This window comes from Ceratotherium simum, chromosome 4 (assembly GCF_057802395.1).
Source record: "Ceratotherium simum simum isolate JZ-2026a chromosome 4, ASM5780239v1, whole genome shotgun sequence".
NCBI classification, from domain to species: domain Eukaryota; kingdom Metazoa; phylum Chordata; class Mammalia; order Perissodactyla; family Rhinocerotidae; genus Ceratotherium; species Ceratotherium simum.
In genome coordinates this window covers 77,201,070-77,228,775 of record NC_141903.1, presented here as the reverse complement: position 1 = coordinate 77,228,775, position 27,706 = coordinate 77,201,070, and the positions used below count along the sequence as shown (strand labels likewise).

Here is a 27,706-nt window from a genome sequence, read left to right as displayed (position 1 = left end):
GTGCTTGTATTTGGTAAATGCTCCACAAATGTTGATTTGATGAATCAACCCCATACATTCCCTAGAGTTGAAGCAGAATTTGGGGTGATAGCCCATTTAGAAGTACTAAGAGGAAATCTAGTCAGGCTCATGGAACTTGGTGCCCAATATGTGTACTTAGAGGCAACAGGTGTCAGTGATATCCAGAAATAAGTTATGGAACATGCCAATGGTAAGGTAGCAGGAGCCCAGAAATGAGAAATCTAGAAGGTGCAGCACACAAACGTATATGTGCATGGGAAAATAAGATCAGGACAACCTATCAGCAGGTAGCAGAACCCCAACATTGGACTGGTGTCAAGGAGAGATTGTAGTCATTGAGAAGGCATCCACATGAACGAAGCAGAAGCTATGTCCTAGAATATAAAGTTATCGAGACAGGCCTCTAGATATTTCTAGGAATGGAAGCTTCCAAATCTAGGGTAAATGGCAGAGGAGGATTGGTTTCATTAACAAGGCAAGCAATAGTAGCAGCTCAGCAACAAGTGTTATTGGTCCATTTTACAGATGAGGAAGCTGAGGCTCAGATAGACTAAGTAACATGTCTGAGTCCATACAGCTAATTTAAGTACCTGATCCAGGTTTAAAAATGAAGCCTACCTAAGTGCAAAGATAATTTTTTCTTACTTTGGCTTGCAACTCTAGATCAGTTACTGGAACTTGTAAATCACACTAGCTTTGTAACGTGATTTTGACTCCTCCAGACTCCTTGGAGCACTGGACTTGAACTCCTCAAATCAGCCCTTAAATGATTCCAGAGCTGAGGATAGAGTTGAGTCTACAGCAGTGGTTCTCAGCCTTGCCTGCGCATTGGAATTATCTGTAGTATTTTAAAAATACTGATGCCTGGGTTCCACCACCAAAGATGATAATTTGGTTGATCTAAAGTGGGACCTGTGTATTAGGATTTCTAAAAAGGCCTCTAGATAATTCTAATGTGCAGCCAAGCTGGAAACTACTGGCTACAAGCAAAAGTCAAGAGGCCTCAGCTGTTTGCAAAGGAGAAATATGGTGACCAAGTTTGTATATTTCAATGTGATAGGAAAAGTACTAGAAGACTCATGGGTTTATATTTTTTTTTCTTGGACAAGTGGACCAGAACCTACTCTTTACTTTTCTCATTTAACCTCTTAGAAAATGTGCCAAAGTAAACAGGTGTACGATTAACCTTGCAAATCAAATGGTTCCATGTTCTTAGATTCTAAGTGATAGTTGTGTGTGACCAAAGGCAAGTTTTTAGAACTGGGTCTCCCAAATTGCTCATTACTATTCTATGCTTGGTTAAACCTCTTACAACATCCCACAATGGAATGTGACCCAAGTCAAGAAGAAAACAAAAACATCTGCATTGCTTTCACAATTAGTAATGGGATTGGAGAGGGGTTGAGGTGTCTCAAAACAACTTGTACTTTTCCCAACCTGTTTGAGACCTGATTCATGTTATAGTTACTAACCCTGATGCTCCCAAAATGATATGGCAGATGTAAATTTCTGGATGTGTATATTCTAGATGTGTAATATGCTTGGACTAAATCCAAATCCTGAAACTTATTTATTATATAACATACATATTTAATACAGCAAACATAACAAAGCCCCTCCCCCCAACTTCCATTAACAGAATTCTTGCCCACAGCTCCCTCAAAGAAAACAATTAACTACAAAACAAGTACACATTTGTCTAGTGTGACAATATATTCTGGTTTGCCCAAGACAGTCCTGGTTTACACCTGTTGTTCCAGCATAATTATTAATAGTACCGTCTCTCGCTCTCAGAAATGTTTCAGTTTGGGTGATAAATTATCTGGCCACCCCACATTTAGCTCACTCAATCTGCATTCCCTCTACAACTACTGTAGGGAAACCTCATGTTTAGAATGTGGTCCTTTTATGTTTAGAACACTCCTATAGCTATTCAAGAAAATAAGGTCACTGAAATATCAACCAGTTGATCAACGTTCCTTCTTTAAAAACAAAATAACAAAGATTTCTAAAATGTTTTTCTGATTAACTCCATTAACCCATAAAATCCCATTAAACAAAAGTGAAAAACCTCGTACTTCTCAGCTGAAGACCTGCATTCTTTATCTGTTTGTGCTGGTAACTAACCATGTGGCCTTAGACAAGAAGTCAGTCTATCTTTTCTGATCCAAGTTTTCTCCTATGCAGAAAGAATGGATTGAACTAAGTGGTCTCTATCGTCTTTGTGAGTCTAGATTGCTACTTTCTCTAAGCATTTTATTTACGCAATGTTTGGCTGATTCTACATGTCTGCACTATCTGTATTAAATTAAGCTCATGGGTCTCTAAGACCAAATCTGTTGAATTCACTTTTTTCAGTATCTGCTTTACTATCATAATCTATGAACTTGATAATTAAATATTTTTGAAGATAGTCTTGATTCTATCAATATTTATTTAATATAAATATTAAATTAGGCACATGGATACTGTAGGCTAGGCACATGGATACTCTACTGGCTAAATTTTTACAGTTAATTTTCATTTATTTGGCCATCATCCACTGTCTACAATATTGTCTATGAAATATTAGGGCTATTTTGAAAAATACAGAATTTTTTTAAGCACTCAAACACATCACTTGTTTTAAAGCATGCATCAGCCAGTTATATGTGTACTTTTTAAGGACAAATGCAAAGTTGTGTATTTAAGCTTAAAACAATATGATTAGATTTATTCATCCCCTTATTCAATAAGCATGTATTAAATATCCACTGTGTCCCTGGAACTGAGCTAAGCTCTAGGAATACAAAGACAAATAAAACAGTCTCTCAAGTAGTTCATAGCCTAGTGCACCTGTATGTCTGTGGGATACCTGACACATCAATAGCAGATAGTGGTTCAATATTAGGGTGATCAAAATAAGGTTTTGAAAGTGAACGGGGACACCATTAATAATTATGCATAAGGCACAATTTGGGACTGTCCTAGGCAGTCCAGACTATGGTCACTCTGGGACAAAATATAAAGTGTCCTATGGTATCCACTTTACCTGCAAATTCAAGGATTGATATTCCAACCAAATTGGACTGCTTGTAGAAAGATGTCACAGTTGACAAGATGATAGTCTGTATTTCATGGTGCAATCTTATTTCCTTGTGGTTTTATTTATCCCAAAACATTCTCTTATAGAAGCATATTTCTATGATACCTTAGTAAAAGAAACATAGACAAACAAGAAAATGTTTTGAGGAAAAGTGTCCAAGACAGTGAAGGTCATGCAAGATGTGTCATTTGAGAAATGGCTGAAGAAACAACAACACTGGATGGGAAACATGATTTGCATGATATCTGACCTCAAACACTTGAGGGAGCATCATTTTTAAGTGGGAAGGGGCAAATACTGTACTCCGGAGAGCAGAGCATAGACAGATCAATGTTTTTAAAATCCAAGGAAACAAATTTGAATTCACTGTAAGGAACAACTTTAATACTTATTGGCAACAGAATAGATTGCCAAGTGAGAAAGAAAGTACATCAACACAAGGAGTGTACAAGTCAAAGCTCAGTCCCAATCAGTGGTGTTACAGAGGAGTTTGATGCTCCAGGTGGTGCTGGGAATTTCCTCCAGTGAAATGGCTGCTATTTCTGCATGGCCAGCACCCTATTCCTTCTTCTGGTTATGGCATCCCAACGTTCTTTGTTGAACCACCTCTCTTGCACTTCCATGAGGTTTGAGGTCTGATAGAGCTGAAGTCATCCTCAGGTTTCAGCAATGGGAATGTGATGCTGATATAGGCATTCAGTGCCTCTCATCTTCTTGGCCAAAAATGGTACATGGGTCATGATGCTGGGTAAATCTGAGTCAGTCCTAAGACTCTTTTAGAAACTGTTGAGAAAAAGAAATTCTTTTTTTGACGGGGTTGCTGGAAGGATAAGATGTAGTCCTGAAACTTCTGGCAGCCATCTTGTTAGTAATAGGGGAGGGCTTGCCTGAGAATGGAGCCAATACAGAGGGAAGTACAGCCAAGCAGTGGAGAGAGGCAGACTCAGTCCTGGCGTTTTATTTTAACCCCCACAATGCAGCAATGCCTTCAGCCAGACTAACCCTGGATTTTTCAATTCTGTGTGCCAACACAATCCTGTTTTTATTTAAGCCAGTTTGAATTGAGTTTCTATTATTTGAAACAGAAAAAATCCTGAATAATACAGGTCCCTTCCAACAAAACAAAACTTGATTACATGGTCATGTAGTCTGTTAATCTTGCTTGGCAGATCTCTAGTAATTTCTAGTAGATTTCTAGCATTTCTAGTAATGCTTTAGATGCAGTTAATTGCTATAAGTACTTGGAAATTATAAAACTTCATGTTTTTAAAAATTGGTGTTCTACATTGACATACTCCTTCCTCCCCTTTCATTTGAATTAATAAGATTTTATCGCACAGTGTGCACTTTATCTCAACCTGGTGATCCTCAACCTACAGCTCCTAAAAGTAGCAATGAAAGGCATATATGTTATTTTGAATATTTTTTAACTGATGAATATTATAATTTTATCTGAGCTAAAGTTGCACAGACTTAATAAATGCATTTTGCTTAATTTTAAATTATGAAGTTCATGACTGACTTTTAAAAACAGATTTTTTAAAAAAGGGATTGTTTGAAAGGCATTTTTAAAAGGGATTTATAACAATGGCACAATGTTGGAGACCACCACAACAGATGCGATATTAGTTGAGATTCTTGATTTTTAACAATTTTGGCTAGAGTTAAGCACAAAAGGAGTTTATTAAAAGGATATTAGAGAGTTTACAGATGCACTGGGAGGACTAGAGAGCCCAATTTCAGGCTAAGAATCCAAAGGAAAAGCTCCAAACTAAGTCTCAACCTTGTTTTTCATAAGGAAATATTTGTTGTCATTGCCACGGTCACACACAGAAAGAATGCTGTTCTTGGTTTCTTGCATCACTAACTCCTTGGTCAAAGTCCAGCTCAGAACCTAAGTCTCATGAGAGAGTTCTATCTTCAAGGGAAGCTGCTAAGTGTCTAAGATTCTCAGCCTCTATAGCAATAGAGTCTCTTTGCCCCACACCAAGACTCCTAAGAGGAGAATTCTCCAAATATAGAAAGGGGCTTGGTTGCTATGTAGCCAAAATGAATCACAAATGTCCATTATAAGCCAAACCTTGGGCAGCCCAATATCAACTTACAAGCTTCTCCTCATACTTAAAGTTCCAGAAAAAAATGCTCCCACTTAACCTAAAGTAACTATCTTCCCCATTTAAAGGGAATGAACTGAAGTCTTAATCCAATTGAAATCCAGACTTTCTGGAAGATATCCAATTCTCCTGGAGTTGTGTCATGGTCTTGTCTCAATATTCTATAAACTATGTACATTAGTACATGTAAAGTTAACTACCACTAAAATACACTATATAAATCACAGGAGAAATGGAGGGAAAATGTAGGAAAACCTGATAAAATATAGCTACACAGCAAAGAAAATATGGGTAGATGCTACAGTCCTTATTTCTGCAACTCATCTTTGGTGCTGTATTTGTAGTGTTGACTTGCCTCCTCTACTATCAATTTCATGTTTCTTTTGCCCTCAGCCAAGGGTTTCATCCCTGAGAAAGCTGACCCCTTGACCATCTTTTCTGTGTTGGATTGTTGTGGATTTCCATTAATTTTTACCACTGGAAATGGCAGTATTAAGAGGCACCTCAGAAGGTCACTGAGTCGGGCCGGCTCCGTGGCTTGGCGGTTGGGTGCGCGCGCTCTGATGCTGGTGGCCCGGGTTCGGATCCCGGGAGCGCCCCGAGGCACCACTTCTCCCTCCAACGCGAGGCCGAGTCCCACGTACAGCAACTAGAAGGATGTGAACCTATGACATGCAACTATCTACTGGGGCTTTGGGGGGAAAAAACTGAATAAATAAAATCTTTAAAAAAAAAAAAAAAGAAGATCACTGAGTTTCCATTAACACCTTTTTGATTCCATTGTGTAATAGCAACACTATTTCCCCATGATAGCTAGGATCAATCATTCCTGTCATACCATAATCCTCTTTTTGACTATTCATCATGTGGTTTCAGAATTGGAAATGGGAAAGTGGCAATGTCATCTTCCAATTCAATCATACCAATCTTTGCTTGATGCCCTTTGGAAGCAGCCCTCCCTTGCTTACTAAGACACCTAAACCCGTGGAGCCTAAAGGGACTGGAGTAGGAAGCAAAATTTTTGTGCATGACACAAATTTGTGAGAGATGTCACTCCCAGTTCTGCCCCTTGCTTATCAGCTTCATGTATTCTGGCTATGGAAGCATCAGTACTATAAATGGTCACTGGGTCAGGGCATATACCATATCTTATAGACTAGTACCCCAACTTCACACAGTGTTGTCTCCTAGCTGGCACCAGAACTGAATATTTGGTATGCCATTCCAAAATTCTGTAAGGTCAACTGCTGCTGGAAAATGGGAATGCATAGTTAAGCCAGTAATCCCATCAACATTAGTCCACTTTCTTACTTCCTTCACCATGAAATAAGTTATGTTGTATGGTACTTCATGATGCAGAATATATTTGGTAAATCTATGAATGGTAATTCTGGCAGAAACATGGTGGGCAGGAAAAGCAAATACAAATACAGAATAATCGTCTAATCATCTGTTCCAAAATAATTGCACCCTCCATTATGAAAGGAGTCCAATATAATCAACAGGCCACCAGGAGGCTGGCTGGTCTCCAGACAGTATGAAAACTGAAATGTTGGTAGTTCAAGCACAGGTGGGGGCAATATCATCTTGAAATATGGTTAGCAGTTTTCTTCTCAGTGCCAGTTCTGATTTGGGGTGTTTGGGGGAAATTTTCTTGATTACTTAGGCCGGATTCTTCAGCTCTCCCAATGATTCTGTGAGCTATTCAATATGCTATTGTACTGCTTAATTCAACTAGAGTTAATTTCAAGTGCTTTTAACTAAGTAATAAGTAACCTTCCTAAAATAGATGCTTTTATAAAAGTTGGTTATGAATCAACATACCACAAATTGAATATTCATCTAACTGCTTATTCCAAATCACTAAATGACTAATAGGCATCTCAGTCTTAACATGTCCAAAATATAATTCTTGATTTTCCCACCAGACTCCTTTCCTCACCTAGTCCTCTCTATCTTAGCTTATGATGCTTAGACCCAAAACTATGGTCTTTTCTTTCTTACTTCCTCTCATTCTTTTATCCACCCACATTTAGCAAATCCTTACAGCTTTGCTTTCAAAATGTGATCTGAATCCACATATCATCCCAATTTCCACCACTGTCATTCTATTCAGAGTCTTTCTTATCTCTCACCTGAACCATTGCCTTAGACTTATAACTAGTCTCTCTGTTTTACTCTTTCTTCTATATGGTCTGTTTGGTACACAGCAGTCAAAGGGATATTCTAAACATTTAAGTCAGATCATATCATTGCTGTTATGGACTGTTTTTATCTTCCCAAAATTCATATGTTGAATCTCTAACCCCTAGTATGGCTATATTTGGAGATGGGGCCTCTAAAGAATAACTAAGATTAGGTGAAGTCATAAGGATGGGGCCCTAATCCAATGTGATTAGTGTCTTTATAAGAAGAGATACCACTAACAACAAAATATCTGAAAAGGAAATAAACAATTTATGATAGCATCAAAAACAATAAAATAACCAGGAGTAAGTTTAACCAAGAAGGTGAAAGACCTGTACACTGAAAACTATAAGACTGATGAAAGAAATTGAGGAAGACACAAACAAATGGAAAGATATCCTATGTTCATGGACTGGAAGAATTAATATTGTCAAAATGCCCATCCTACCCAAAGCCATCTATAGATTCAATGCAATCCCTTTCAAAATTCCAATGGCATTTTTCACAGAAATAGAAAAAAATCCTAAAATTCGTATGGAACCACAAAAGATCTTGAACAGCCAAAGCAATCCTGAGAAAGAAGAACAAAGCTGGAGGCATCACACTTCCTGATTTCAAACTATATTACAATGTTACAGTAATCAAAACAGTGTGGTACTGGCATAAAAATAGACAGACCAATGGAACAGAATCAAGAGCCCAAAAATAAACCCTCACATATACGGTCAACTAATATTTGATAAGGGAGACAGGAATACTCAATGGGGAAAAGATAGTCTCTTCAATAAATGGTGGGAAAACTGGATAACTACAAGCAGAAGAATGAAATTGGACCCCATCTTACACCACTCACAAAAATTAACTCAAAATGGGCCTTAGCCTCCAGAACCGTGAGAAACTAAATTTTTGTTGTTTAAGCCACCCAGTCTGTAGCTCAAGCTGACTAATACAACTCCCCACCTTCACACACAGATTAAAACCCAGAATTCTCATCATTACCTAAAGGGCCCAACATTATCCTAATTTGTCTGTGACCAACCTCTCCCACATTCACTTAGCACCCAGCACACTGGCCCTTCTTGATATTCTTTGAGTACACCGTGCCCAGTACATTTCCAACTCAAGGGCTGTGCGCTTGCTTGCTTTCTGGTTGAGTCAGCTTTCCCAGTCCTTCTTACATCTCAGTCCCTCCCTTCGTTCTCATCTCTGAATAAAATCCTCTCTTCCCAATGGTCTTCTCCGATCACCTTGTCCAAAACAGCAACTGCCACTGCCAATTGTGCCCCATCACTCTATCTTCTCCCTCTGTTTTATTCTTCTTCATAATGCTTATCCCCACCTAAAATTATCTATTTATCATTTTACTTGTTTTTCAAAAATATCTTCCCCACTAGAAGATAAACTCTGTGAGGACAAGAATCTAGTCTGTCTTGTATACCACTGTATTCTAGACACATTCTCATGGAAAATTTTAGCCTTCGAGACATTGTTTTTTAAAAGCCATATGTGATTCAAAAAAAAATTTGCACATGAAACAACAGGCAAAGTTTTTAAAACTACATTTTAAACAGAATAATAAAAACTTTCTAAGAAAAATCAATAACATTTTAAATCAAACAATGTGCTAAAAATACAACACAGCAGAGTAATACATAGCATGGCTTTGCCAGAAATACATAGAAAGGGAAAGCCCTCGGCTTACTATTTATGATAGAAACACCCAAAAACTTCTTTTTAATGGACTATAAAAAGATAGGTGTTCAAATGTAATTGCCTTGAACAATTTCTCATCCTACACTTATAGCTTGACCCCGGTAGCCTTGCCCCAAGAATTTTTGTATCTGATAATGAAGCATAGTAGAAAACGAAAAAAAAGGTGTGTACCTGTGATATCCTTAGGTTGACAGTGTAATTAAGATTAGCAGCTGGAGAAAAAGAAAACCCCAGCTAGAGATTTCTTTACTTTAGTAACTTCTCCCTCCTCCACTCCTAAAGCCGGTGAGCAAGGCTGCGAGCCAGGTTGCTCACACACACAGCTTAGCCAAGAATGGGTGGCATAGAGCAACCGGGAAGACAGGTTTAAATTGGCAATATCATTTTCCTGATTTGATCCTGTGACTGGAGCATCCTGCTTTGGGAACCGGGTCAGTCAATCCGCAGGTGTTTATTCAGTGCTTACTTTGTGTCCGGAATGCTGTTAACTCAGAAGGACAACAGGCAAAGGCAAAATAACAAAATTAAAGACTAAAAAAGTATGTTACACTAAAGAAAGTTTCAGTACCACTAAAAGTAGGAAATAATTATATGTTCACAGATATATGAAGTAAAGAATCATCCACAGCTATAATCTATTGATTTAAACCAAATATACCTATAGAATATATGCTAAATACATTGGATAAATATATACTTTAAAACGTTTTAATTATTAGCCAGTGAGAACTATAGGGATGGCATAGCTGTTTATTTTAACAATAGAAAATTCCATACATCACCCCTCCCCCAAAAGTTCTCATTCCTTTCAAAATTAGATGGTTATTTGAAAGCATTTAAAAACTCAAATATGAGGTACAGTCAAGCATTATCAGGTAGCGCCTAGAATTGTCGTGATTCCTAAATGCACTCCAATGGCAAAAAGAAGGTGCTGTCAAGGCCTCCATCAAAGAAGAATCAGTCCCCATGATGGCCTGATGTTCACACTCAGAGGGGATCTCACCTGCTGTCCCAGCTCCTTTCACATCCTTAACCTTCAAACCTCCACTGGCCTTGCACCCCTACTTCTGGTTCAGGAGAGACTAGACCAGGCCATGTGCACACATCTGCAGAAATGTCACAGCCTCAAATATTTTATGTGTGGATCAAGTCCTCATAACCACGAACCCTTGACGTGTAAAACCACTATGGTTTTGCACCATCAGATATAGATCAGTAAAGTTGCTGAGATCAAGTGGCTACTTTTCACATCCTCTTGCTTCTTAGCAGTGACTATATCTCCTACCTCACAGAGGAGAACTGCGGTGAACAGATGTGTAACCAGTCCATGACACATTTCTCTTTTCTTCCGTCTCAAGAGTTTGCTCCTCCACTAAAAGTTAATTCTTCTCGGTTCTAAAGCAGATCCTCTACTCTCTCGTGCAATATTTTGTTTCATAAATCGTTTCCTTAAAAACTGTATTTCAATATCACCCTCCTTTTCCTATAAAACAGAGTGTCTCACTATAAGAAAATAAATAAAATACTCTTCCTCAATTCTGCACCCACTTCATAGCTGGCCTCCCTGTTCCTCTTCCCCTCTGCTCTTTCACAGCCAAGTTCCACAAAAGAGTGGTCTTCAATCTCTGGCTACATTTCTTTCATCCCAATTTCTCCTCAATCTCCAGCTACTTTCCTTTATAGCTCAGGTTCTCACATTTCTCTGGCAAAACTCATCGAAGACTTTCCTATTTCCCAATCCCTTGAGTTCCTTTTAGCTCTTACCTTAATTAAATTATCTACTGTTTCTGCTGTGGACTGCTTCCTCCTTGAAATTCTTGCCTCCCTTGTTTGCAGAGACAATTTCTCTGACCACTCCTTTTTTGTCTTCTTTTTACTGATGCCTGCTATTTAAATTTTGGTGTTTCTTTTTTATTACTCTACAGTGATTTCCTAGGAAATTGTATGTGCTGATAACTCCTAGCTCTATATATCCTTCCCTGCCTTTATATATCCATCCCGTATTTATCCCCACGTATCTAGCTCTCGGTTCTCTATGTAACTCCATCTTGCAGTCCCAGATAAATCAAACTCAACGTGTCCCAAGCAGAGATTATCTTTCTCTCAAAACTTTGTCCTGGGTCCAGCCCCGTGGCATAGCAGTTAAGTGCCTGCACTCCGCTGCTGGCTGCCCGGCCCGGGGTTCAGATCCCAGGCGCACACTGACGCACCACTTGTCAGGCCATGCTGTGGCAGCGTCCCACGTAAAGTGGAGGAAAATGGTCACGGATGTTAGCTCAGGGCCAGTCTTCCTTAGCAAAAAGAGGACCATTGGCATGGATATTATCTCAGGGCTGATCTTCCTCACCAAAACAAAACAAAACAAAAAAACTTCATCCTCAGTCTATTTCCTTATTTTAACAAATGGCACTGCTACTTCTATGCCAAATGGTTTCTTGTCTTCTGTATTTTTATCTGTTCTGTTCCCTCTGCTGAGGTTACACTTTTGTCCCACTTGTCTGCCTAAGAAAGCTGATTCATCTTTAAGTTTGAGAATCGCCTCTGTCATGAAGCATTACCAGCCCAGCCCAGTAAAAGTAACCACTGACAGCCACCTCCTAACCCTAAAGAGATCTCTAGAACACTATGTGTAGCACCGAAGTGTGAAGGAGAAGCATGTTCCAGGGAGAGGGAAGAGCACATAGGACGGCCCTAAGATAAGAAGGAGATTGGGGCTTTTGAGGGATCACAAGAGCTCATTGTGGCTGGAACACTGAGTCAAAGGGACAGTGGCATAAGAAACAATTGAAGAAGGTGGGGTCCTAATCAAGCAGGGCCTTATAGGCTATGGTAAAGATTTTTGCATTCTATCCTAACTACAATGGGAAGCCAAGAACTTTTCTAAGGCTGGAAGTGACAAGATCTAAATTAGGATTTAAAATGATCTCTACAGCTAAAGTGTGACTAGATTTCAGAGAAGCAAGATTATTAGAGAGGCAATTAGTTAGGAAGACATCACAATAATCCAGCTGAAAAACAATAGTCACTTAGCCTGGGGTGGTAGTAGGAATGATAGAGAACAGAGTCAACATTTTTGACAAATTCTCTTTTACAAGCAAACAAATGAGACGATGTTGTTTGATTAAACTAATAATCTGTTTCAGGATGTTCCATGGTCATTACTGGCTGCATCCTGTGACCATCTGGAGACCAGAACGACCAGCCAAGCCCTGGGTCTTCACGCACACACACAAAAACAACTTTTACAAAATTCATTGGCACGTTTCTCAAAGTCTGCTGTGTTCTTTGAACTCTCCTGACCTTGGGAAAATGCTTTGCCCACAGAAAACTTTTCAGCCAATTGAGTTTGGACTCTTCTGAAAGGTCACATGGACTCTTGTATTAAAAATACTATTTTGTACATTTCTATTTCCTTTGACGGCTTCAGATTCTACATTTCCCTCATGGAACATACAAAGAATAAAGGGAGATATGTAAAAAAACTGGGTTTTAGGGGCCAAACTAGTCTAGCTCTCAATTCAATGCTATAGACCTAGTTGCAAAAACACTTTGTTATGAAATCAGTTATGCAATGTCATTCCATAAATATTTGTTGAAAACTGATTGTAGTCTCAGATCCATGCTAGATATTATGGATGACAAAGCCATTGCCCTCTGAGGAACTCACTCTCAGACTATGAGATGGAGACTTTTGTTAATAATTCAGCAATTTAAACCCTACACACACATACACACACACACATATACACACAGAGATAACTCAGTTTTCAAAATATATAAGAGAGATAGAAGTATAGCTTTATTTACTACTAGCTTTATATAATCAAAGCTAAGTGAAAAAATAAAGTATTTTCTAATGGATTTTAATATCATCTATTATAAATCTGGATAATCTGAATACATCTTCCCACTATCCAACCCATACCTGCTAATTAGTTACCAATTTTCTCTTAACTTGCTTCTACAGTGGAGTCCTATGTTTCCTTTATAAGAACTGTAAGGTTAACTAAATATGGAAAGTTGTTGAAAATGAAAGCATAGCTATGTGGGAATATAAATTTCCCTGAGACTTCCTTTAAATATTTTTAAAGAAACTCTTAGTAAGAATGTGGATTCCAAAATAAGGGAGGAAAACCATCATATTTCATTTTATTGTTGAAAATTGTGCTATCTCTGGGACTTTTAGGGACGACTGAGTTTGTTCCTAAAAGTCAGGTTAGTTAATGGTAACTCGTCTGACTCTGTAGAAAGTTACCATTTCCTGTTAGCTAAAATGTTAGCAAGATATTTTCTTAATTATTTGTACTAAGTTGAGACGTGAGATCTGAAACATACTTTCAATGCTTACTACAATGCTTACTAAACTATGTGAAAGTGAGTAACATTTTTTATGCCAGGTTTGTCTGTACATCTTCTCTGTTTCTGATTTTAAAGTTTACTGTGAAATCTCATGTAGAGTAGAATCCTGAAATTTTTCAATCATTGGAACTTCTCCACCAATCTTTGTGTTCATTCCTTCATTCATTTATTCAGCAAATATATCTATCACGTGCCAGTCGGTGAGAGGACACAGCAGTGGAGATACGGTAATGAACGAACAGAAAATGCCCTTGCCTAGATAGGCCTGCATGTTCTAGTGGATGGAAATAGTATAAGAACAGTCAGAAAAATATATAGTGTGACATACGGTGATAAGTGCATGGAGAAAAAATAACCCAAGGAAGGGGATACAGATTATTGATTAATAATAAAATGGTAATTACAAGAAGAAGCCCACTTATCATCTGGATATTACAGTTGCCTTACATATTTGAATATACATCTGTTTATTACTTGTAAATATTTACAATAACTAGGATGCCCTATGGGTTCATATTATATTTAAAATAACTGGTTTTTAAAATAACTGGTTCTACATATTGTATATAATCAATCAAATACATATTGAAGATGAGCTATAATAACAGTGAGTTTTACTTTGTAAAGTTCCACTGTGGAACTCAACTGGGGTCAAATTATAGCATCTTAAAACTGTCTGTTTTCATTGCTCTGAAGTAAAGACTGGCTTTTGTTGGCTCTACAAAGTGGAGAATATAATAAACTGGTTCCTGTCTATGTGTATACATTTACTTTCCAGACTACACCAACTTACACCCTACATTTGAAGGTCTTTGGGCCCTTCCTATCAGGTTTGGCTGAAGTTCTAGGGAACATTGTTCTTGTTTCAAATTAGGATGACATGGAGCAGACTAGAACAATGGGACTTGATTAGATACTCATTTGATCACATTGATATCACTTTTATAAACATACTAGATTCCTCAGGACTTCCCATAGCTTAAAATTCCTAGCAGACTCTTTCCAAATTTTCCAAAACTAATTGATCTCACAAAAGATGAAAATACTCTTCAAATACATGACATTTTGAATAATATTTTCCAATTCTAAATCTGACTAGTCACCCTGAACTCCACTTCCAAATTCCATTGTCTTCCTACTACTAAAACCACATCCATGATTTCTTTTTTGTTTCCCCTAAACAGTGATGTGCTAACAGCTGGCTTTCCAGGGTAAGAAGACCTGATTTATAGCGTTTTCCCATTCCTGTAGTGTAAGTACTCCTGCCATGGCTGATTTTGAACTATCAATATGATGCCACTGAAAGCAGAGTTGGAAAGACGTGCTCACGGTTGGTTCTCTGCACCAGCTCTAGCACGCCATTGATATACCTCTTTATAGCCCACTGCAAGGCACACGGCATTTGAACTGTGAAAAATGTTTGTTTAACTGTTGCAGGCAGCTTTTTGGGTAGTAGTTGAGAAGACTGGGAGTAAGACATTTGGATCTGGAATCTAGCTTATAAACAAGACAACTGCCAAGGTACAGTCTTTTTTAGTATCAATAATAATGACTATGAATGATAATTTTACGCCTCAAAGGAAAGAACTAAAGATTTTGGTTTTTTGTTGTTGTTGTGAGATCAGCCCTGTGCTAACATCTGCCAATCCTCCTCTTTTTTTGCTGAGGAGGACTGGCCCTGGACTAACATCCGTGCCCATCTTCCTCCACTTTATACGGGACGCCGCCACAGCATGGCTTGACAAGCAGTGGGGCGGTGCGCACCCGGGATCTGAACGGGGGAATCCGGGTCTGCCGGAGCGGATCGCGCGCACTTAACTGCTTGCGCACCGTGCCGGCCCCTAAAGATTTATTTGAATTATAAATTTCTGATGTTTAAATCCTCCAAATACATCCTTAATTGATAAAAAAAAAACAACTATTATTTTTCATTGACAGGTAAAGACTTTATGAAACTTTGTTCTTGCCATCCCTACACAGAAGTACTAGCCAGTGTGCACTATCAGCTGGCTAGCACATGATTAACGTAAAAGGTATTATAAAATTAGCAATATTTAATTATATTGATGTGAGGGTATTTTCATCGTTGAAGGAGAAAAGTGTGTTTTTCTTGAAGTTAACTCAAAATGAGCCATTTTGAAATTTTATACAAAAGCCCCAATAACAAGTGTTTCAGACAATCTGGCAAACTGAGTTTAGAAATAGCAACATTGTAAACTTCCAAAATATTGCACAATACATTAAGTTCCATTTCATGCTTGTAAATTACACATGAAATCACACCAACAAACAATTTTTTGTCATTGCACAGATATGCGTGACCTTCCAATTGCAGTCCTTGTACATGCCTGGGAGATGGTAGATTATCAACAGGGGCCTTTGAGTAGGTATCGCTGATGGTGGCATGCAAACACAAACAATACATACATATAGAATGTTGCCTGGCAATGAATAAACTACTCAGAAGATATGTGTCAATCAATATCACACTTATTAGAAATATATGAGATTTTTCATTTCAACTATTAATTACCTGAATTATTAATTGGAGATAGACCAAAATATGATATTTTTTTCCATTACATTTTTAGACAGGCATTAACTTGTTTAATTATTTCCATCTACATATCTCCTATAAAATTATCGGAAAAATGGAGGAAAAAAAACATTTAATTTTATTGGCTCGTCAATTCCAAAATTTTTAAATGGTTTTCTCACAGACTCGCCAAAACTATCCATCAAACCCTAGTTTAAAACTCCTTTTGGTCTTACCTCAAAGGAAACCGATCTTAATAATAATACTACTTTTAATTTTAAAGATGTTTGTTCTAATGATTCTAGAATTATTATCCCCATTTTACACATGTGGAAAGAAAGAAAGCTTGTGACGTGTGACTAATCAGAACTCAAATGCAGATTTTTTTTTTTTTACCACAAATTCAAAGCATTTTATAAGCACTCGGAAAACAGTATATATTTCAGATCCTATTGCTAGAGCCTTCTTTCCAAATTTTAAGTGTACAATATGAAGTTTCCTTTGAATGCTTTTTCCTTTTACCTTCTCAAATGTTGATGTTCTGAATGTTCCCATTTCTTTTTTTTTTTTTTTTTTGTGAGGAAGTTCAGCCCTGAGCTAACATCCGTGCCCCTCTTCCTCCACTTTATATGGGACTCTGCCACAGCATGGCCTGGTAAGCGGTGAGTTGGTGCGCGCCCGGGATCCAAACCCAGGATGCCAGCAGTGAAGCGCGCACACTTAACCGCTAAGCCATGGGGCCGGCCCCCTGAATGTTTCCATTTCTTACATTACATTTTCTCCTGTGTGATATCGGTAGAACTCTTACCTTGTTCTCCATATGTGTTTTATTATTTTTTTTTAATTATTATTTTTTTTGAGGAAGATCGGCCCTGAGCTAACATCTGCCAATCCTCCTCTTTTTGCTGAGGAAGACTGGCCCTGGGCTAACACCCATGCCCATCTTCCTCCACTTTATATGGGATGCCGCCACAGCATGGCTTGACAAGCGGTGTGTCGGTGCGCGCCAGGGATCCGAACCTGCGAACCCCGGGCCCCCGAAGCGGAGCGCCTGCACTTAAACACTTGCGCCACCAGGCTGGCCCCTGTGTTTTAGTTAAACTTGGCCTTTTGCATTTTCGCGGAAATTATAGACTCAGCTTATCAAGTTATACAAATACACACACTACAACTGGGATGAGAGGAAGAAAAGCGTGCTGGGGAAGGAAAATAGGAAAAGAGATGGGGTGATTTTGTGGGGCATGTGTCAAGTACCGTGGTCAAGAGATCCACAACTACAAACTTGTGTTACTCTGCTCAGTTGTATCTGGCAAAAGGAAGAAAAACAGAAAATAGATGCCCATTTTCCTCTAATAATTGAACTCCTCTATAGATAAAGTTGTTTCCCTGCAGTAGCTATCTCCATCACTATGTCTCCAAAGATGGCAATGCTGTTCCTTACCATTTGGGGTCATTGAAAGACAGACTAACATTAGAGTTAGAATTTCCTCATTCAATGGAAAAATCCATGCTTTGCACCAAGTAATTTCAAGGCTGTATGGTAGAGGAATGCAGTTAAATAACATTGGCTGGAAAAAGGACCAATACGCTTTGCTTTTTAATTCTTTCTGATGAGGCATTAGACTCATAAATGACCAAATTTCCAGAGACTTCCATTTTAGGGACCGTCAATCAGCAGCAGCATTGAGGAGCTAAATGTGTGCATGTCTGGACTCCAAGGCTGCTAAAAATGTTCAGCTGCCAAACAGACGGAGTGACTGTTTCGTCACCGGGCAGCTGAGGGGTAAATGAGGACAGCCAGGCTGGGTACCCTGCCACAGCTGCCTGTGTATGTTCACCTCACATCATAGGCTTCCTATCCCCCCAGTCAGCTCCATCTTTCCCTCCTTTATGCTTAATAAGTACTCATATATTTAAATATAACTTCTTTGTATATTTGTGTATGTGTTTAGATGCATTTTACATTTCTTTTTGAGATAAAGCTTGTTAAAGTTAGAGATATCTCTTCTTCTTATAACTCAAATGATCTGACTCACTATAATGTGAACTATGGATTAGGGCGATGATGCAGAACAAGGAGTTAGCTGATTTCCTCAACTCTTAGGGGAGTGCACAGTAGACTGTGATCTACTAATTCTAAGAAGTTTAGAGCTTCAGCTTTAATGGTTTAATACAAGTGATAAAAGACAAACTTGAGGACCCATTCAGTATAGAAATTCTTATTTGAGACCCTCTTCCAACGAAAAAACTTTTGTTCCCCTCAATGGGACAACTAAGAAAAATGGAACTAGTAAAGAAACATGCGTCCTTGGCCTTAACTCTGGATGAGGGTAGGAAGTCTTCCCTGATATTATTTAACCTCAAGCTAGCCTTCAATCTGAGTTTAGAGTCAGAATTTATACTCTGTATGGCTCAAAATGTCCAACCGAAAAATTTACATTAAAGTGGTCCTAGGTTGGCACTGTTCTCAGGTAGCATAGATAGAAGAAAATGTAGATGTTTTAAATCCAGGTCTCAAAGAGTTCTCGCAGATAAATTTCCAAGGAACAGGAGTACAGAATGAAAAATCTCAAAATATACAACAAAACAAGCCACTCTGAGCAGGAGAAACAAGAAAACAAAATGACATCACCACAACAGAATCAAACCCACAAAGGCTGTAGATACTGAAATTATAGGCTATGGAAAATATGATAAGCATGTTTAATGTGTTTTAAAAAATTATGTTGGTAGATTAACTGAAGGTAGGCCAAAGAGGGGAAGGGAGAGAGAAGAAAGTGGGAGAGATTAAAACCAGAATTTAAGGATTTTTTTTAAACATAACTGAAGAAATTCCTATGGTAAGAGGTGAAATTGAACAAAAAATTTTTGCCAAAAAAAAAATTATTTTGGGGCCAGCCCCATGGCCTAGTGGTTAAGTTCTGAGTGCTCTGCTTTGGCGGCCTGGGTTTGGTTCCTGGGTGCAGACTTACACCACTTGTCTGCAGCCATGCTGTGGTGGAGACCTGCATACAAAATAGAGGAAGATTGGCACAGATATTAGCTCAGGGTGAATCTTCCTAAAGCAAAAAAACAAAAAAATTATTTTTAAAAGAACTAAATAGAAATTCTAGAAAGAAAATATGTAATAATTAAAATTAGAAACTCTACATGCAGTTTAAAAGCAGTTTATAGACACAGCTGAAGAGTGAATTAGAAGGCTAGATGATTAAAGAAATTACCCAGAATTCTACACAATGATATGTACATTAAAACTGTTATTAGAAGATAATATTTTAAAATGTAACTGAGAATATCCTAGGATAGATAAAAGATACAAATCTTCACATTCAGGAACACAAGGAACCCCAAGCAAGGTAAATGAAATCCACACCTAAACCTGTAGTTAAACTGCAGAACACCAAGAACAAAAATAAAGATTTACTCACAAGAACAAAAAGAATGGGAAATGTGAATAGGAATCTGAAAACTAGATGGATTTAACAGAACTTAAGAAGCTTGAGTACTCTAAAATGAGTACTCTAAAAACTCAAGAGCTTTTAGTACTCTAAAATGACAGTAGAGAAAGTGAAAAAAAGCAACCTGATATATACCTCAAAACCCACAAACAGCTCAGCAGTGGTAGTATCTGATAATTTGGGAAGTGGCCTTAAAGAGGAGGATTGACTCAATGTTTAAGAAGTAGTTAGATACCCAGAGCCTTACAACCCCATGTAGCCAGGGGATTGCCATTTTCCTACATCAGCAGAACACCGGAGAGGATAGAATAGAGTGTTTCTTGACTGGAGGGCTCAGGGCACAGTTGAGGGCAGGGCTGGCTAGCACACTGAAAACAGAGGGATTAAATTAAATGTTTATATGCTGGCTATTGAGATACCACCATTCCTCCACCAGCCTCCTGACTCTGAAACAGCAGCAGTCAGGTTTCACAGGCAAGGAAGGAGAAAGGAAGAATCTCTTCTGGGGAATCTTCCAGGTTTCATAAAAATATCCATAGGCACAGATGTCAGAGGTTACTCAATGAAATGGTTTAGCCCAAACACCTTGAGATAATCTCATGGTCAATAAGCCCCATGCGTGGACGTGGAACTCCAAACATCTTTCTAATGCCCCATTCTTAAGTAACAGCTAGCAGCCAAGGATCACTGTGAGCTATTGAGGAATGTGAGAAAGAGACACCAAAACAAAGAAACAGAAAAAAGCATTTTCAAGAAAACAGAAACCACACAAAAAAGAGAAAAATACATTTTTAAGTAAGTTATTTATATATTCAGAGAGATAAATAAGATAATGCAGCTATAAAAGAAGAAGAAGATGCTTTATTAAAAGAACACATGGGAAAAAGGAGCTAGGTACCAAATCCACCCAGTTTTTCCCTCCTGTGTCTTTCTCCTTCATTACTCACACAGAACGCTTCACTTCTGACACTTCTGGCCACCAAACGTGTGTGGTTCCCCACCCCCCGCCCCCCGCAAGCAATTCCCCATGATGCCAGCTGGGTGTCCTGCAATTTAACTTAATTCTGACTCTATCTACCTGGAGATAGTGTCAGATCCCACATGTTAAGGGCTCAGTCCCACAAGACGGCTCCCACCCCACTTCAGATGCCAATCACAAGTAATAGGTCCCCAGGTTACCCACAACTTCTGTCCAATTTGGCTACAAATTGGAGCATCTCATGACCTGCTCCTCAGGTTCAATTATTTTGCTAGAGTGGTTCACGGAACTCAGGGAAACACTTACATTTACCGTTTTATTAAAGGATATGATAAAGGATATACTCTCTGGAGGATAAAGGATAAACTCTCTGGAGAAGTGGAGGTGGAGCTGAAAATTCCAAGCTTCCCATCATAGCTTGGTCTTTCCGGTGACCAGCCTCTATCCAGGAGCCCACATACAGTGGTCTCATTAGAACAAAAGGTGCTCCTAGTGCTGTTATCACTTAGGAAATTACAAGGGTTTTAGGAGCTCTGTGCCCGGAACTGGGGGCGGATACTAATATATATATTTCTATTCTCTCTCAGAAGCCATTGGAAATTATAACATGATAGAAAGAAATTAGAAGGGCTTAAAGTTAGAATTAAGATAATTTCCCAGAAGGTAGAGCAAAAAGGCAAAGAGGTAAAAAATAAGACAGAAAATAAAAGCAAATTAAGACACCAGCCCAACATACCCAAAATTCAAATGAGTAGCATACATAGATAATTATCAAAAGAGTAATCTAATAACATCTTGTAGAGCAGAAGTTCATGAATTTCCAGATTGAAAGGGCTCACACAGTGTTCAGCACATGGATAAAAATAAACCCACACCAAGATGCATCACTGGGCAATTTCAAAACACCGTGGGCAAAGAGCTTCCATAGAGGGGGAAAAGCAAGTTACACACAAAGGATAAAGAATCAGAATGGCATCAGGTGGGTGAACAGCAACACCAGAAGCCAGAAGACAATGGATCAATGCCTTCAAAATTCTGAGGTAAAACTGTTTCCAACCTAGAATTCTATACTCAGTCAAACTATCAACATTAGGGAGAGAAACACAGGGGGCTCCTAAGAGAGGAGCAATGCTTTATTTTTCAGGTTTGCTGGAAAGTGCATGACTATTCATTTTATTATTCTTTAAGTCAGGGTATGTTCTATATACTATTTAAGTTTTCTAATCTATCATATAATTTAAAAGAATAAAGAAAAATAGCAGGCATAGCAAAATGTTAGAACTTGATGGAGTTGAATGATGGGTGTGTGTATGTTTATGTTATTCTGTGTACTTTTGGTATACTTAATATATATTATGGTAAAATATTTTTAATTTTTTTTTTTGTGAGGAATATCAGCCCTGAGCTAACATCTGTGCTAATCCTCCTCTTTTTTTTTTTTTGCTGCTGAGGAAGGCTGGCTCTGAGCTAACATCTATTGCCAATGCTCCTCCTTTTTTTTTCCCCAAAGCCCCAGTAGATAGTTGTATGTCATGGTTGCACATCCTTCTAGTTGCTGTATGTGGGACGCGGCCTCAGCATGGCCGGAGAAGCAGTGCGCTTGTGCGTGCCCGGGATCTGAACCCTGGCCGCCAGTAGCGGAGCGCACGCACTTAACCGCTAAGCCACGAGGCCAGCCCTAATTTTTTTTTTTAGAGAATAAAGGCTGGGAAGGGAGGTGGTGTAGAGAGAGAATGAGTGACAGCACACTAAAAGAATATTCCCTCTCTCCAGAATTGTAAAAAGACTGTTCTTAGTGGTGGGGTCTGATCCTTACCAACTTATCTTTATCATTTTTATAGGTATAGTCCTAAGCAGTTAGACTCAGTGAGTAGTCTATTCCACCTACAAAAGACCACAACTATGACCTTTTCTGGCAAATTGTAGACCTCTTGGCTTATTACATATGCCATTCAAAGTGCATATTGGTCTTCAGGTATTCTACTCTAGAAATAGGCAGGCTGTCATGATCCTTCCAATGCTTCCACTATGTTCTTACAGTTTATTACCTTGTGTGGGCTTTGGGTTCAGACTAGCTGGGCTATAACCCTTCGTGATGCCTGGGGTAAATTTCTATCTTCTTTTTTAGTTTTCTCATCAGTACACTGGGAAAAATAATAGTGTCTAACTTTAGGGATTTTGTGAGGATTAATGTTAGCTATTGTTATTACCACTCTTTGCAAGTGGCAGGGTTGTATTGTCATAAACTAAAAGTGGTCATCATAGTCTTCTAACACTGATAAATAAATGCATGGTGACCATTTTTACTTGTGAGCTTAGGTATAAATGTAGTCACACTGCAGAGAGAGAATAAAATAATCCTAAAACAAATACAAATATGATAACACTAAAAATCGATACACAGCAGTACTAAGAGGGTCTCTGAACTACAGAACTATTCATATTCTTGAAATTCTGTTATATATATATTTTTAATCAATACTCTGCTCCTTCTTACTGTGCAAGGTATTTGAAGAATAGCTATGGACTTTTGGTTTGCTAAAAAAATGTGTTACCGAAAAAGAGGGAAAAAATGAAGATGGCCTTGCCTCCTCAGAAACCAAAATTGCAGTTATTTCTACCAAACTGAAATTGTTTGGCTAAAGACTCACAAAGCAGTAGAGTCTAAATACTAAATTTAGGTAGGTATAGCCTAAATACTAAATTTCACTTAATCAGTGGTTGCCTCACTAAACAGGTTGCGTAGGTCACAAAACTCATCAAAAATAATACTAAATCCAATATTTAAAAGACCAATTGAACTCCATAAAAACACGTTTGTGATATTAAAAGATGCCATAAATTCATTGTCTTAATTTTGATTTACATATTATGTTACCTTTTGAATATCAGTACAAAATCCCTGAATTAGCTCCAGAATCATAATGCTATATCCCCAGACAACTTTAAACTTGAAAACTTGAATTATATAGTGTTTTGTCAATCAAAAGACATCATTTATAGAGCACGACATTAGTGAATTTTGGTGGTAAATGTGGAATAATTGGGTTATGATCCTGATTAAATCAGAGGAATAGACTAAATGAACTCTTGTCCTTTCTAGCCTGTACAATTCATGGACTTGTTTGAGTCTGAGCTGTACCATAATTATAGATGCAGATGTATAATACATTAAAATTTTTCTGAGCCTACTACCTTTTTTGTTTGCCCAGGCTCTTTTCCTCATTCTCAACCCACGAGGCTCCAATAAGACTGACACCACCCCCTGCTAAAGTCGTGACTCAGGAGAGCAAAAAGAGTTAGCACATCCTCTTGGGCAAGAGATTGGTTCCCTTACTGGAGCTGTTGACAAAGAGACTCCCTTTATCAGCTAAGGTTTCTAAACTGCTAGCCTGTAAGTTTGAAGCTGCTCAGAGTCTGCTTGCCGAGAACGACTGCCTAAGAATGAAGGTAAATCAGAAGAAAGCAGAGCACATCAAAGGAAGAAGATCATTTCTTAATGACAGTGTTTGAATCTCTATATCTGAAACAGGTCACACCATGAACTTCCCAATCTCACAAATGAAGAAACAAGACAAAGATTAACTCTAAGGAAAACAAAATGTTATGCAGGAAAGAAAAAAGAAATTATAAAATGCTACATGGCTCAGCTGTGAATAGCTTTTTTCTTTCTTCTGCCCCCAAGAGTATCTGAGCATGCCTATTACATCTAGCCTTGGCCAGCATGACCATTATATATATTTTTTCCATTATAATAAGCCCCGTTATTCTGTTTCTTTGATTATTGCTGGGATGGTTGAAATTTTCCTATATATTTCTTTACTGATTATATTTTCTCGTTCAGGACATGTTACTCATACATACCTTGGCATTTATTTATCAGTTTATGTGAATGCTTTATTTGATCAAGACATTAACCTTTTGTTATAATTCCTGCAAATATTTCATCTTGGTCTGTTTACTTTACATTTTTGATAATATTTAACGTACATAAATTCTGAATCCATTAAATTGAATAGCTTTTACATAGTCATAATAATGTATATTGAATATTGATTTAATCAAAGGTGCAATTTAATTATATGAGGTGGATGTGAGGATGAGAAGAGAGATATGAAGAGGGTAATGGGGAAACAACGCTAAGTCTGCATCTACCACAGCCGCAGTCAGTAGAGCATGCCTCAAGCTGCAGATCAAGAAGCAGCGATATAAGCAGATTATCCAGAAACACAGCAAACAGTTACCCTCCACCCCTAAGAAAACCACTGAAAGATTTAGAAATCTTTGCTCTGGGCACTTGGCAGTCCCTTTTAATGGGGAAATTCATATCTTTCAGTTCTGCAAAATGTTCTTGATTTACTTATTTGTTTATTTTCTTCTATTCATTTTCTCCTAACTCCCTTTCTAAAACTGTTATTGGACCTCCTGGCCTGGTCCTTTAGTGCTCTGATTTCTAAATCTTTTCTCTCTTATTATCCTCTCATTATCTTTTTGCTTTCCTGTCAGAGAGATTTCCTTAAATTACCTATTTATCTTTCAACTCTTTTATTCTTTTAAAAAAACTTCTACTCTCATAATTTGAATGTTTAGGAGCTCTTTTTTGTTCTCTTTAGTTATAGATAGATGATTAGGTTATCGCCCTGTTCTAATTTTATGGATACACTATTCTCTCTTCTTTATCTAGGATGTGAAAGATAGTATTTCCATTTGCTTCCCTCACCTATGTCCATCTCTTCATTGTTGCTTTTATCTGCTTGTTTCCATCTCTGCCTTTCACATCAGAGGCTCCCCTCAGATGTTGAGTGACCTTTGGTTTTCTAAGAGGTGGGGGGACCAGAAAACTGATGGGAAGCTCTGAGTACCTCTGGGTGCGGTATACTGAGGAGGGCTTTGCTCTTGGTGGGTGCTTTGGGTGGCCCATTTCATTGAAGGAACCCTGATGTCAGGATCTTTAGGTCTTCTTGGTTGGTCAGATTTCCCAGATGTGACTTTTCCAGTCCTAGGCCTAGGAGGTAGATGCTGGAAGCGAGCATTCCAGAAGCCGAGAGGGAGAAGACAAGATGCTGTTCTTAGAATTCTGTATGTTCAAGTTCACTTAATTCCACTGTTTTTAGCATGGTACCCTAAGCTTCAATTTTGCCCAGAGCCCTCTTTTTCAAAAAGTACCTCTCTAGAATAAACCTACAATCCTTTGTCCTAGGTGGGGATCTCAGTTGATCCATTATACAGAGTAGGAGAAGAGCTCTGTTGCGGGAAGGTGTCTAACCACATCCTGTAAACACTTTCAACTCATTCTCCTGTTTATAGCCTCACATTAGCCACAGTTCAAAAGCATCTGGTGCCAACAATTTTGAGCTTTTAGGAAATCTTAAATGTAAATTAATTTGCTTCTTGACTTTTTCCACAATTGCTTTCTAAAGTTTTAATAGGTAGTTACCACTTCTGCGTCTGCTTGTCAGTTTCTAAAGTTTTCTCGTATTGACTCCTCTTCTGTCCTCTTTGTCTTCATGGGTTTGTTCTTCTTTTTAAATCAGTTTCTATCACTTTGATGAGATTATAGAAAGGAAGCAAACACAAGTATGGGTATTCGATCCTTTATCTTTACCTAGAAGTCTAATCTTCATTTTTCATTATTTTAGCTATTACAGCAAGCACTCTAAAGCTATAGGTATTAGGTTTATATGAAATATCTGAAGATAGATATCTTTTAAAATAGTTTCGATTGAGCAGATTTAGGCAAACTGTGGAAACTCCTATTTGACTCTCAAAATTTTACTGAGCTATTATTAACTTTGATAGCAGTTAGTGCATTTCTTAAGTTGACTCAGAAAAAGCTCCTCTTCCATTTTCTAGATCCTAAAACTGAATTATTTTATATATAATTTCCTTCATATTTTGAATTCAATAGGAGATTGTTTCACTAATGTAGGCTAATTTATTTTTAAATCTATTTTCACCAAAGATTTATATATGTATGTAAATCTATGTAAAATTTCTTTATGGCATACTTACGGCAAACAAACAGTGAGCGAGCTCTAAAAATAATATTTTTCTTTCAGTCCCCATTCTGTTGATAAAAATGATAATGATAAAATAATGATAAAAATAATATTAGCTTATTTGCTATGATAATTACTTCTTCAAAAGTGCAAATAGCAGGTACATCTTAAAAGTATAAATTCAACTTTATAGAATTTATGGGATTATCTCTACTAGATAGTAAGCATCTGGACATCAAATATAGGTTAATTTTTATGTCATGTGTTTCTTTCCATGTCTAGCACAGTGAATTGTACCTTGAACTTGCACAATATGTGATTGTTGAATTGAAATACAATTGATATTCAACGTAATGATCATGAGTCAGGATTACATATAAGAAATCTAATAGACTGATTTAGTCTTTAGGTAATTTTTACCGAAAATTTGGTATCAGAAAAATGATTAATTTTTTTCCTTTGGACTATGTAGGAAATAGGAGAGATGATTGGGCAGAATGTCCAACAGCATTGAATAATCAGTCAAATCTTATTTTTAAGCTGTTTTCCTAAAATGTAATAGCTTGATTTAAATGCTTGGCTCTTTGATACTTTGGAAATGTGTTTGTAAATGACATTGAAGTCTTTGGTGTGCACTTGCACATTCATTATCTCGTGTGTCCTTGCCAGCACCAGGAGGCAGAACCAATATTATTTTTCCTTTTTGAGGGTGAAGAAGTTCACAGAAGTCACCTGGCTGATCAGGGCTTCTTATTCACTGAGATGTTTCAAACAGGTACATTGAATCTTCACTCACTGAATAAAATAAAGACTCATTTGCAGCAAACATTTTCATTATTGTCTGTTCACTCCATGTTATTGTCCAAAAGAGTTGTGTGATTCTGACAAAATTTGGTTCTCTAAAGAAGGATATCAAGAAACACCTAAAGCTTTTATTTACCAACTGAAACAAAATTGTCACTACGAACTAGATTATAAATCTTTTGAGGGCAAAGACCATTTCATTTTATCTCATATCTCTTCATCACCCTAGACCACTGATAGACATAAAACAGATGTGCAATGCCTTTGTTGATTGAATAATTGACAGCAGTTTCCAAATGGGCTTATGTTTTCCAATTTTTAATGGATTTTATTGAAATGTACTACCTGGGTAATGTTAATTTATGTTACTGTATTAAATAAGATTTATAATTCCCATTTGCTGGTTAGTAAGTTTTCCAAAGTTGTTGAACAAAATGGACATGATGTGTAA

General features: G+C 37.8%; 1 long non-coding RNA gene across 2 annotated transcripts in view; it reads right to left on the bottom strand.

The window, feature by feature from the left end:
* Nucleotides 1-3,533: 3,533 nt before the first annotated feature.
* Nucleotides 3,534-27,706, bottom strand: part of LOC147917342 (uncharacterized) — a 59,662-nt gene continuing 35,489 nt past the window's right edge. For both annotated transcript variants that reach the window (XR_015552018.1, XR_015552019.1), the window contains one exon: nt 3,534-3,889. This is a non-coding gene — a long non-coding RNA (uncharacterized LOC147917342). The remainder of the gene's footprint in view (nt 3,890-27,706) is intronic.